The sequence below is a fragment of the Vombatus ursinus genome, unplaced genomic scaffold, assembly GCF_900497805.2.
Source record: "Vombatus ursinus unplaced genomic scaffold, bare-nosed wombat genome assembly UNPS02014804.1, whole genome shotgun sequence".
Lineage (NCBI taxonomy): Eukaryota > Metazoa > Chordata > Mammalia > Diprotodontia > Vombatidae > Vombatus > Vombatus ursinus.
Window position 1 is genome coordinate 5,605,649 of NW_020954582.1, and position 12,020 is coordinate 5,617,668.

The following is a 12,020-nucleotide window of genomic DNA, read 5'->3' on the forward strand; positions in this document are numbered from 1 at the left end:
TATTCCAGAGCTTAAGATACAGGGGTGAAGAATTTCTGGACAGAGATGGGATAAATGTAACAAGAATATATCTGTCTGTTATCTTGCTATTCTAACTGAAGGACTTTTAAACTGAAAAGGATGAGAAAGATAAGACTATGTATATCACCAAAGTTAGATACTTTAGATAGTGGTTGCAAAGAAAGAAGAACGGGAGTTGAAACATCATGGGGGTCACAAGACACAAAATCCGAGAGAAGAGTCAGTAGCAAACAGATGTAGCTAAACATCTTAATAAGAAGGGGGGTACGTTTGAGCTCATATATCCCTAAGACTCCTTAGAATGAAATCCATTCATGAAACATATTTCTGGTTGGGCATGATATTAAAAAAGAAAAAATAAGATAGGTAGAAAGTGAGGGGTGAGATTGCATTGTCTGTCAAGACAACACGATCACGTGAGCATATACAGGAATCAGAAAAGATAAGCATGAGAAAGATTAGTTAAGTGAAGATCACTGGGGTGAGAATCAGAGGAGATTCCATCATAGACATATACTCCAGACCACCTGAACAGATAATAGGAGTAGAAAAGGAGTTTGGAAAGTAGATCACAAGCGTAGCCCCAAAGGCATCATCTGGCACTTACGGGGTACTTTTTTCATTCAGATAGTTTCTCAAAGTTATTTCCTTAAAAAAAAAGTCAATAACTTCTTGCTAAATCTAATTGTTTGCTGTTAGTGGAAATAATGAGAACTCCTGGTGGGAGAGGAGGAAGCGATTACTTCTTTCTAAAATGTTTGATAGAAGAGAGTATATCCAGGCAGCATCTCACATGCAAATCACATTTTGAGAATAAAAAATGATGAAGTTTCATAGGGAACATAGGTGGGATCCCATGGACTAAGCCACGACCAAGGGAATCAGTCCATAAGCAGTGGGATCTGTTTCAGGAGAATATTCTGGAGACACAAAAGTAAAAAATTCCAATTGGGAGGAAAAAAAGTGTTGTTTTTATTTCTCAATAGACTAATGTAGAAGCACACGATACTACCTATAAAGCAATTTAGTTTATTTTTGTTGTTGTTGTTGCAAAGAAATATATCGATGATGGAACAAGTCCATACAGCAGAAGGTGGATATAGGAGAGTGAGGAATTTTAAAAAATGCTGTTCGGAATTCTCAGAATGGGCTTAATTAGGCAAGTGAAGAGGTAGCTCCTGTAGCTGTAGGAGAGCAAGACGTTTAGAGCATGCTGTGTGGACAGTGACTGTCAATCATGGAATAACAGAATATGAATAGTCCTGGGAAACAAGGGCAGGGGGTTGGTATGCAAGGAGAAGAAATCTAGTGGAGAAGAAAAGCCCTGATTATGTAAAAGGGGAAACTGGTTCAAATTCTGCCTTTCATAGGTACTTTGTGTGTTACCTTAGGCAAAACACTCAACCATTCCTGTATTTATTTCTTCATTGTAATAATGTGGCATTGGATTTAATGGCCTCTATAATTTATTCAATTTTAAAAATGAAAACATAATGTTAAGAGGTTATAAAGGGGTGACTAGGCTCATGGAAATCAATAGTAGCTGAAAGGGTATGCCTACACTGGTCAGTCAGTCGATCAATAAATATTTATGAAGTGCCTGCTGTGTGCTAAGCACTAAGTACTGGGTCAACCATGGGTCGAGATTTTGATGGGACGAAAGTGTGGGTAGGCAATGGGGGATGCATTGGGAGGAAACATTAGAGTGAAGGGATTAAGAAATATAATAAGGGAACATCAAAGTGTCAGGAATGTTGCATGGGAAAAAAATTAAAGGATAAGAAATTATGGCTGGCCAAAGGAATTCTGAACATCTTGATGATGGAGGTGAAACAGTTGTATGTGATTCACCAAGGATGGATGTCATGAGAGTTTAAAGGGTTGATCAATTCAAAGGCCAAGTTGTCTGATGAAATTTTGTAAGTGTATTATATCCATTAAAAGCCAGGGGTTGGGATAAAGAAAACAGGGAAACAAAATGAAGTCTTTGAGAAAGAAAAGACAATTACCTGAAAATTAGTAGATGGTTGGTACACATAGTTGGATTAAGTGATAACGTAAATACAGTGAACTTCAAAAGACAAGAAGTTGCTGAGTGATGGTGGCAAAGGGATTTCTGTAATGGGGAATAAACATAACAAAATATTTCTACTCTACTTAGCCCATTGCTTGGGAGGGCATAAAAGATAGACTGAGTAACCTTTTGTTAGGTATACCATCACAAGGATCCTTGTCAGTATAAAACTGTGGAGAGAGCCCAGAACATGGATACAAAGGACGTGTATTCATATTATGGCTCTGATATTTACTATAGTCTAGGGGTGGGGAGCTTGCAGGTTCAAGGCCATCTAGATACTCAAGTGTGGCCCTTTGATTGATTGAACCCAAACTTAACAGAACAAATTCCCTTAATAAAAGAATTTGTTCTGTAAAACTTGGACTCAGTCAAAAGACTGCCCCTGAGGACCTAGAAGGCCACATGTGGCCTCCAGGCTGCAGATTCCACACCCTTGTGCTACACCTATACCTTTCACCAAATCCCTTAAGCTCTTCAGGGTTCAGCTTCTGTTTTTGTTTTCGTATGTAATGATGAGGTTGGACTAGATTATCTCTGAGGTCTCTTCATAGGTCTATGATCATTGATCTAAGGTCATAGGTCTGTGATCCTATGATTATACAACCCTGAGGTACCTCTAACCCTTGGTTTGTAATCCTATAGTTAGTGTGTATTTAAGGCCCCTTTGAACTGTAAAATTCTGGGATCTTATTAAATTAATAAATGAAAAAGGAATGAACCACCTAACAGTTAGATTATATATTTATGGCAATACTTGGCCCTACCATGTCAAAGAAAGTTAGAAGCAATCATTTGCCCAAAGGCTCTTAATGTATATGCCAAAGCCTTAGTTTCTCAGGGGGTCAGGAATACTTGATAATGTATTCATATAAATTATTGAAAAATTCATTTGGCAATGTGTACAGCAACTCACTGAATGAGGAACTTAAGTGTGAAGAATATTTCTTTGGAGTGAATTAATTTAGGCAGACCAATAGATGCAAAGTTGTTTCTATCTTATCCAATCACCAAGAATTTACTTATATAATTTAATTAGAATGTTCCATTTATTCTAACTGAAATATTCATTCTTTTTTTTTAAAGGCGATTGGGGTTAAGTGACTTGCCCAGGGTCACACAGCTAATAAGTGTCAAGTGTTTGATCTGAGGCCAGATTTGAACTCAGGTCCTCCTGACTTCAGGGCTGGTGCTCCATCCACTGCACCACCTAGATGCACCTGAAATATTCATTCTTAAAGGCTCCATTTCCATGCCATAACAGGAAGTTGCATCTATCCATTTTATACTTACATAAAGGAGTCAATTTGAAGGACTCACTTAGTACTTTGAATTTTTATTTTGAAAGGAAGATTTATTTAACAAGTTTCACTTAGCTCAATGCACCTAAAAGGAAATCACAACACAAGGATAGATTTAAATCAAAGCCTCAGAATTTAATACAAACAGCAAGATCAAATCTTAAGATATCCCTATTGCATCACAAAATTCTCCCCATTAACTTAAAAGAAAAAAGCTTAAACATACATGCCTCACAGGCAAGTAAATGAAATAATCTAAAACAATCATGCCAAATGTTTCACTTTTCAATCACAAACACATTTTCTATATTTGTTTTACCAAAAAAAAAGCATGTCTCCCAACATGCATCTCAAACAATCTTCCATGTAATGTGGTGTAAAAGCAACATTTAACATAATTGAAACTGCTTTAACCTAAATCCACTTACTGCTTAAATACAGTCCTACAACATAACTACCTTGAGAAAATTGAGAAAGGCTGAAATTGTTTAACAGTTAGAGTCTTTACTCAACTTTGTTATTACATTCTAGGTAAATGTTTTCCTGTGTTCAAAAATACTGAACCTGAAGTTTTTAAAACAATCCTGATTTCATTTACGGTAAGCATAAATCACAAGGTTGTATTGCAAAACTGTTGAACTTCATTTTTTGTTTGTTTTTCTTTAAAAAAAAGAAGTTGACTGCTAGTCAGTGATCAGGATTGCATTCCCCATTCGCCTCTCTTACTGGACAGGCCCGACATCACTGCCATTCCTTTCATTCCCAGAGATGCGCAGCTCCGGCTGCCGTAAGTAGCAACTGTTTGTTATTCCTTGGCTCTTTATGCAATGTTTGGTGGAAAAATCACTGGACTTTTCTTGTACAACCTGGTCATATCTGCTCATACTGCTTTAACCATGATAACTTCCTGCACAACGCCCACTCAACTGCTGGTAACTGGACCGCTGGAAAGGTTTGACAAACCTATGCCTTCCGTCATTTGGCTCCCATAAGCACCACCACTTCCTCCGGCTGCAGAATTCAAGAAGAGTCCTACATAGCTGTACTGCATACCTGCTTTGTCTTTTGACGTACCTGACACAGCAGCTTCATGAGTAGCAAATTCTGCATCTGCTTTTGCAATCTCTCTGCCATCGGGTCCAATTCCAAATGTGTACGAGAGAAGGGTTAAGTGGTGAGGAAAAAAGTCGTAAATACAATTTTTGGTAGTTTTCTAAAGTAATTCTCTCATGTGCACACACAACGGCTTGTTCTACTCTGGAAAGTGGACTCACCACATCCATATCCATGATCAGACATACCTGAAAAATGGGCATTGAGGTCTTTTCCAAATCTAGACAGTCAACAGCCATATCCATTATTATATCCATTGTACTCATGCTAGTCTCCACAACCTCTACCTCAGTCACCTCTCCTCATTCCTTCAAACCCAGCTCCCTTCCCAATGTTGTTATGACCTCTGCCAGCCCTGGGCCTGTCATAAGGACCTGGCCACTGCATAGCCATTAGCTTTCAAGGAGGATCATAATGAGTATGAACTTCTACCAAGCTGATCTTGACAACTGCAATGTATTTGTGCTCTACTCTTTCCTTGTGTTTCTTTAAAGCTTTTCCAGCTATTTCTTGTGAAGCAAGCTGTACGAAGGCCTTCCCCATACTCCTCCCGTGGAAATCCGCTAGCAATAGCATCACATTTGGCATGATTTTCCAACCCTGAACAAAACAAAACAATGTCTTCCCTGCCACAGTCAAACAGGAGTTTAAGTTCGAAGGCACACAAAGCCGTCATTGGCAGTGCCAGGACTATCTGGACAAGTATGCTGAAACACCCAACCCATTTCAATGTTGTTTGACTGGAATACTTCAACATATCTCTGTTCCATTGTTTCTCTGTCTTTTTTTTTCAGTGCTAGTTTTACTTCATCCTCTGATCCAAGTTCAGCAAATATTTCTCCACTTGGTCTGCCTTCATAGGTATAGATGAAATGAATGCCTGATGCACTATTTTGAATTTTACATTCTGAGAAGAAATGTTGGCCTTCATCACCTGAGCAGGACCAGGACAAGCTCCAGACAGACCTTCACCACAAAACCTTCTCTGCCTCGAGTGCTCAGGATTATCTTATTCACTCAGTGACAGCAGCTCATTTGGCATGGCTGTGAAGAAATGACTGCACTTTGAATGTTTTAAGTAACTGAAAGCATTTACTTTTCTTCAGATCATATTTGTAAGAAAAGTCAGAGCCAATGATTTCATTTTGAAGGAAAGGGAGCCTAGGTCCAGGTGAGGCATTAAAATAGTGGCAAAAAAGAGAGGAATAATTAAATTGCATTTGTTCTATCACTTTCGTTTTCTCTCATCATTGATCAGAATAGAGACATTCCTAAAATGATATAATTTTGCACCTGAAAGGGACTTTCCAAACAATGGTTATTTGCTTTCAAAAGGGAAGATGTTTATAGCTCATTGGTTGAAATGAGCTGAGTAAGATCAAATAGTTATTGAGTGAGAGATGTTGGAATCTCTAAGTAACCTAGACCTCTTAATTCCTTATCCAATGTGTTTCCCATCATTGCTGTATCTCTTTCCAATGTGCTTATGTGATGTGTTGTGATTCTAGTAATATATTTTTATTCTTTTTTTGTCTTCTTTTAAGAGAAGTAGGTACTGGCGCACGACTGGCAGAAGGTCGGCGTGCGGCCCGTATAAGTGGTGCCCAACGTGGGGCGGAGGAAATAGGCCAGAGGCCCCGTGGACCAGCTGGTCTGGTTGCGGGAAGAGAGACGAGACCCTTAGCCGATAGGGCTAAGGAAGGAGGATGGGACAATTGTTTGGTAAGGTCCCGGATCGGGAGGTGCAAGGGAAAGAAGTGTATAAAAGAGTGAAAGAAGCAGAAATCAGTAGTGAGGAAGAGTCTAGGAGTGAGACAGACTCAGGGAGTGAAACAGAGGTCACTGGAAACAGCGAATTTGAAAATAAGCAAGAGAAAAGAAAGCAAGGCCGGGCAGGAGGGCAGGAGCAGGAGAGCAGTAGCCGGGAGAGAGCAGGAAACTGTAGCAAGGAAAGCCACGCAGAGGGACGGCCCCCTCCCCCACACTTAACCTACAGAGGGAGGACCTGGGCCCCTTTAGAATGGAAGAAGTTTAAGGAGTTAAAAGAGGCACTAAATACAGTGTTTGCAGCTGTTTCCCAATGTGCCCTACGGGTTTTAGTAAGATTCAGGCTTTGGGGAAACAAAGGCCCTCCCTGACCAAGATTAAAAAAGGTCCTGATAAACCCTTCCCGGATTTTGTGGCCTGCCTACAGGCAGCCGCTTGGAGAGGACTATCAGAAGTGCTGAAAACAAAAGAGACTAAATTGTACTATCTGACTTCCTAGGTCACGTACTCTTGTCCATGCGTCAATCCCAGATGCCTCCTTCCTGTATCCAATCCTAGCCTCCTACGTCACTCCCTCCCCCTTGGTGTGCTAAACTCAGACAGCCCCTTCCGGTTTCTGACCCTACAATCATTGGCTAGTAGCGGGCTGGGGAGGAGGGGCTAGGTAGGTACTTAGGAACAAGCGTGGTCAGATCACACACGTGCACGCTCCCCTGGCTCCTGCCCTGTTGCTCTGGCCTTGCTGCTTGGACTTGCTATGATGGTTTGCTGTGTTGGCCTCTGAATAAAACTCTGGTGTTGGTGCCTTCCCATGGCTCGTCTCTGTGTGGTGATCCGGCTGAGGACCGAAGACCCGGGTGTGGGTAAGGCTCTGGTAGTGTACTCCTTATAGAAGGAGTGGGTACTGGCGCACGGCTGGCAGAAGGTCGGCGTGCGGCCAGTATATTACTGGCTCTGCTTTTTCTTTCATATTACATCCCTCCTCCCTTATCTCTCTTTTTCTCAAAATAATATGGACACCAGAAGCTGGAGTCTTTGGGTTTATCAAACAGTAGATGACTTTAGTCATTGATTATTGTGTCTTGTGTACCTAATCTATTCCGCTGATCCAGCACTCTATTTCTTAGCTAGTACCAAATAGTTTTCTTGATTGCTGGATCTAGTTTTATATCTGGTATGATTAGGCCACCTTCTTTTGCATTGTTTTCTTTTTTTCACAATTCCCCTGATACATTTGGTCTTTTGTTCTTCCAGGTGAATTTTATTATTTTTCTAGCTCTATAGAATACATTTTTGGTAGTAGAATTGACATTTTCTATTACATTAACTACATATTTGCCAATTCTATTTTTTTAAGGAGTTGTTTTCCTCAATTTTTATCTTTCCTTTTCCAATCTGTTGACTGTCTCTTGCATATCTCTCATTTCTTTTCCCAATTTTTCTTCTACCACTCTTATGGGACTTTTAAAATCCTCCACAAGCTCTTCCAACAAGGTCTGTTGGGCTAAGGATCAATTCATATTCTCTTTTGAGGTTTCAGATGAAGGTGTACTGACAACGTTGTCCTCTTCAGAGTTCACATTTTGATCTTCCCTGTCACCATAGTAATTCTCTCTGGCCAATGTTTGTTTTTACTTTTTGCTTATCTTGCTTGCCTATTTCCTGGCTTTTAAAGTTGAGCTCTCCAGCTGGAGCACAGGCGGCATGGTCCCAAGCTTCTTGTGCTGGGGGCAGGGGCTAGGTCATTGACATTGCATGCCGGGGCCTCAGGTGCTAATAGCTGGGGGCTATAGGAATCTGGAAGCTTGCCTGGTGCTGAGCTGGGGTCCTAGTGGTGTTAGCAGGCATGTGCTGAGTCCAGGTGAGGTTTTTCTTCATTTCCCTGGGGCTATACTGCAGCACATGGAGGTCCAACTGCTGGAGGATATCAGCTCATGGTTGGGCTGAAGTACATGCTGGTTCTCCGAGCTAAAGTCTGCTTGTTCCCTTGTCTATGATAAGGCATGCGGGGGTCCTGGTGTTGGCATTTTGTCTCCTCCACCACACCAGGGCACAGGTTCACCCACTGGTTTGTGGAGGTGCAGTTTGCTTCTGGCTTGCTGGGATGTTGCCTGTCTTTGAGTGCATTCCTCTTTTAGCTGAGTGAGATGGACCTTTCTTGCGAAATCCTTCAAGTTTCCCAGGCTAATATGGACTGCTGTACCCCATCTTTCTTTTGGTTCTGGTCATTCTAGTTCTGTGCTGCTATTTTATGGTTTTTGGGAGGTGAATATGGGAGAGCAACAGTGTTCACTGTTTTCTGCACTATCTTCCTAGAAGCCTCTTGGTTGATTCTTTCAATGATTATTTTGGTTCTGGGATATCAGGGCAGTTTTCCTAGATAATTTCTTGAAAGATGCTATCCAGTCTCTCATCTTTTTTCTTTTTTTTCCTTCTCTCTCTCTCTCTCTCTCTCTCTCTCTCTCTCTCTCTCTCTCATCATGGCTTTAATGTAATAGTCCAACAATTCTTAAATTATCTCTCTTGGATCTATTTTTCCAGGTCAGTTGCTTTTCCAATGAGATATTTTACATTTTCTTCTATTTTTTTTATTCTTTTGATTTTGTTTAGCTGATCTTGATGTCTCATATTGTCATTAGCTTCCACTTCCCCAATCCTAATTTTAAAGGAATTATTTCCTTCAATTAGCTTTTCTATCTCCTTTTCCATTTGGCCAATTCTACTTTTAAGGAGTTGTTTTCTTTAATGGATTTTTTTTCCATTTGGCCAATTCTATATTTCAAAGAGTTATTTTCTTCAGTCATTTCTTGTGCTTCATTTTCTAAGCTGTTGACTCTTTTTTCATAATTCTCCTGCATATCTCTCATTTATTTTTAAAATCCTTTTTGAGCTCTTCCAAGATGACTTTGGGACTTGAGACAAATTCATATTCAATTTGAGTCTTTGCACGTAGGCATTTAGACAGTGTTATCCTCTACTGAGTTTGTGTTCTGATCTTCCCTGTCACCATAGTACCTTTGTATGACTACGGCTCTTCTTTATTTTTTTGCTCATTAAAAGAAAAAAAAAAAGATTTGCTCCTGGGGCATAGGGGGTGCTGTCCCAAGCTTCTTGCAATAGGGCCAAGGGTCTTGTCACTGGCTTTCTACTCTGGTGCCTCTGGGACAGGCAGCTTGCCTTCAAGTGGGCTGACCTAGCAATACCTGTTATACCCTGGGTTTCAGGGTTGACAGTTTTCCTTCTTCACTTGGGCTGGAGGCTTCATAGCTGGCCTGCTGTGCCACTGGTCTGTTGAGTTGGGTCTTCAGGACTTTGATTGTTTATATATGCTTTGGCTAAGAGCCTCTCACTAGCTTACCTGGACACTGTCTGTGCTGGGCTGTGCACCCCTTTTACCCAAGTGAGGCAGGTTTTTCCTGAGGTCCCTTTAAGTTATCTTGGGCTGGAAAATTGCTTTACTCTATCTTTTTGTGGATTCTATCGCTCCAGAATTCTTTTAGAGGCTTGATTTAATGTTGTTTGCTAGGGAAACTTGGGAGAGCTCAGGCAACTTCTTGGCTTCTCTCTGCCATCTTGGCTGTGCTCCAATCCAACTTTCAATACCCTCCTCATTGTAATCCATGCTTTACTAAACTGCCATAGTGATTTTTATAAAATCTATGTCATATCATGTTACTCTTTTTCATAAGATCTAGAGGCTCACTATTATCCCCAATATCAAATATAAAATCTTTTCTTAGGCATTTAATGTTCTTCAAAACCTAGGCCCTTCCTACCTATACAGTGCTTTTATATATTATTCATTTCTATGTATCCTACAATACAACTACAATGGCCTACTTTCAGTGTATCAAACACAACACTCCATTTCTCATGTCTACCCATGCGTTTGTAACTGGCTGTATCCTATCCCTTGAAGGCTCTGCTGAATCTTCTCCACCTTTTAGCTTCCTTTGCTTTTTTTTCGAGACTCTATTCAAAAAGTACCTTCAGGAGGTATCCTTAATCCCTGGTCCTGATGACTAACGTCTTTCTTTTTCATTACGTTTTAACATATTTTGTATATTGTCTGTGTACCTTGTTATTTGTATATGTCTTTTTTTGTGGAATTGATGCTCCTTGCAAGGCAGGGACTGGTGCTTAATTGCAGTTTTCATTTTGCCTTTATTTCTATCCCTACAGTTTAGCACAATGTCTGATACATAGTAATCACAATAAATGTTTGTTGATTGAATTGCTATTCCATTAATTCTTTTTATCCTATGCTTGATGAGCATCTAACTGACTGGTGGATCCTTATACTAAAGTACAGTTACTCAATTATGAAGGATGCGTTAGGTATCGTTAGTTCCTGTATAAGCTCAATTTTGGGGAGACTCATCTGAATGTGTCAGTACAGCAAACCTCCTGACATTGTAGGAATAAGCCCACCTGAGAAGCTAGACTTCATGATCCCTGGAAGCATGGATGATCAACTGGAAAGATTAAAGCGGAAGACTCTGCCAAGCATCCTCATGATAAATGCCTGGCAGCCCACTTCTTGGCTGCTAGTTATCATGCATGAGATTGCTGGATCCACAGGCAACTGGATTTCCTTCCAAGGGATGATACTTTGCTTACTCTTTTGGGAAGAGGTAGTTGTGATGTGTAGTCTCTGACCTCCCATTTCTTGAGTAACTGACACTTTTTCCTCATATTTTGTTAGTTTTGGTGCCGTTTGAAAAGAATGAAAGCAAGATGTCTGTCCGGGGCAGGGATGCCTTGTTAAAAGCTTTGCCAGGCTAAAGAGTTTTGACAATGCTATCATTCCTATGGTATATAGATCTTTGAAGTTTGGAACAAGTCAAAGCTATGGAATTACAGCAAGGAATCCATGAATCAATAACCAATCTTATTTAGAAAAAAGAAAAAAAATGAATCTTCTGAACGATTTTTATCAAGCAGCGTTTTATCAATCAGTCAAGAAGCATTTATCGTTTACTGTGTGTCAGACACCACAATGAGCACTATGGATACAGCAAAAAGGCAAGAAAACAAAACAGAACAAAAAATCACTGACTTATTGAGGGAAAATAATACACATATAATTATGTACATATACATGTCCATTGAGTGATTCAATTATCCTATACCACTTAAGTGGGTTACCTTTGTTAGAGAACAGCTCAGTTGGGTCAATAAACCAGAAGCATGAACTAAATGATAAAAAGGCCTAGGCATCTCTATTTAATCAATCAATTAATCAAAGCTAAGTTCAAGAATTCCCAGTTAGGTTATTCCAGCACCTGAACAGAAAGTGAAAGATGGAACCTCACCCAAGCCTGTGAGAGAGAATCACTGGGGTAGGGGACTGGGGTGAGGGTGGGGTATTGGGGGATTTTTGTTTCTCTTCATTTCTTTTTGCCAGATGACATCCTTGTGAACTTCTAGAATCAGAGGATTCTCACTTCTCCCCAGAATATTAGCAGTGCCTTCAAATCTTCAGGTACCGTTGGTAGGTTATACAGCAGGAGCCAAGTAAAATTAGATGCATTGAGGAAAAGTAACTTCAAAACTCTACAAAGAATGCCCCAGTGACCCAATACTGGTTATAGCTCTGGCTATAAATTTTTACTCTTTTGTGGTACCATACAGAGTCAGGGACATTTGATACTCTAATCAACATTAGAATTCATTCCTTGTCTCTAATGAACAAAAAGAAAGAAAAAAAATACATATTGTGTACTATTTCCGGATTCTTGGAC

At 40.1% G+C, this 12,020-nt stretch overlaps 1 pseudogene; it reads right to left on the minus strand.

Moving 5' to 3' along the window:
- Nucleotides 1-4,090: 4,090 nt before the first annotated feature.
- On the minus strand, nt 4,091-7,982 carry LOC114051647 (annotated as a pseudogene).
- Between the last annotated feature and the right edge of the window lie 4,038 nt (nt 7,983-12,020).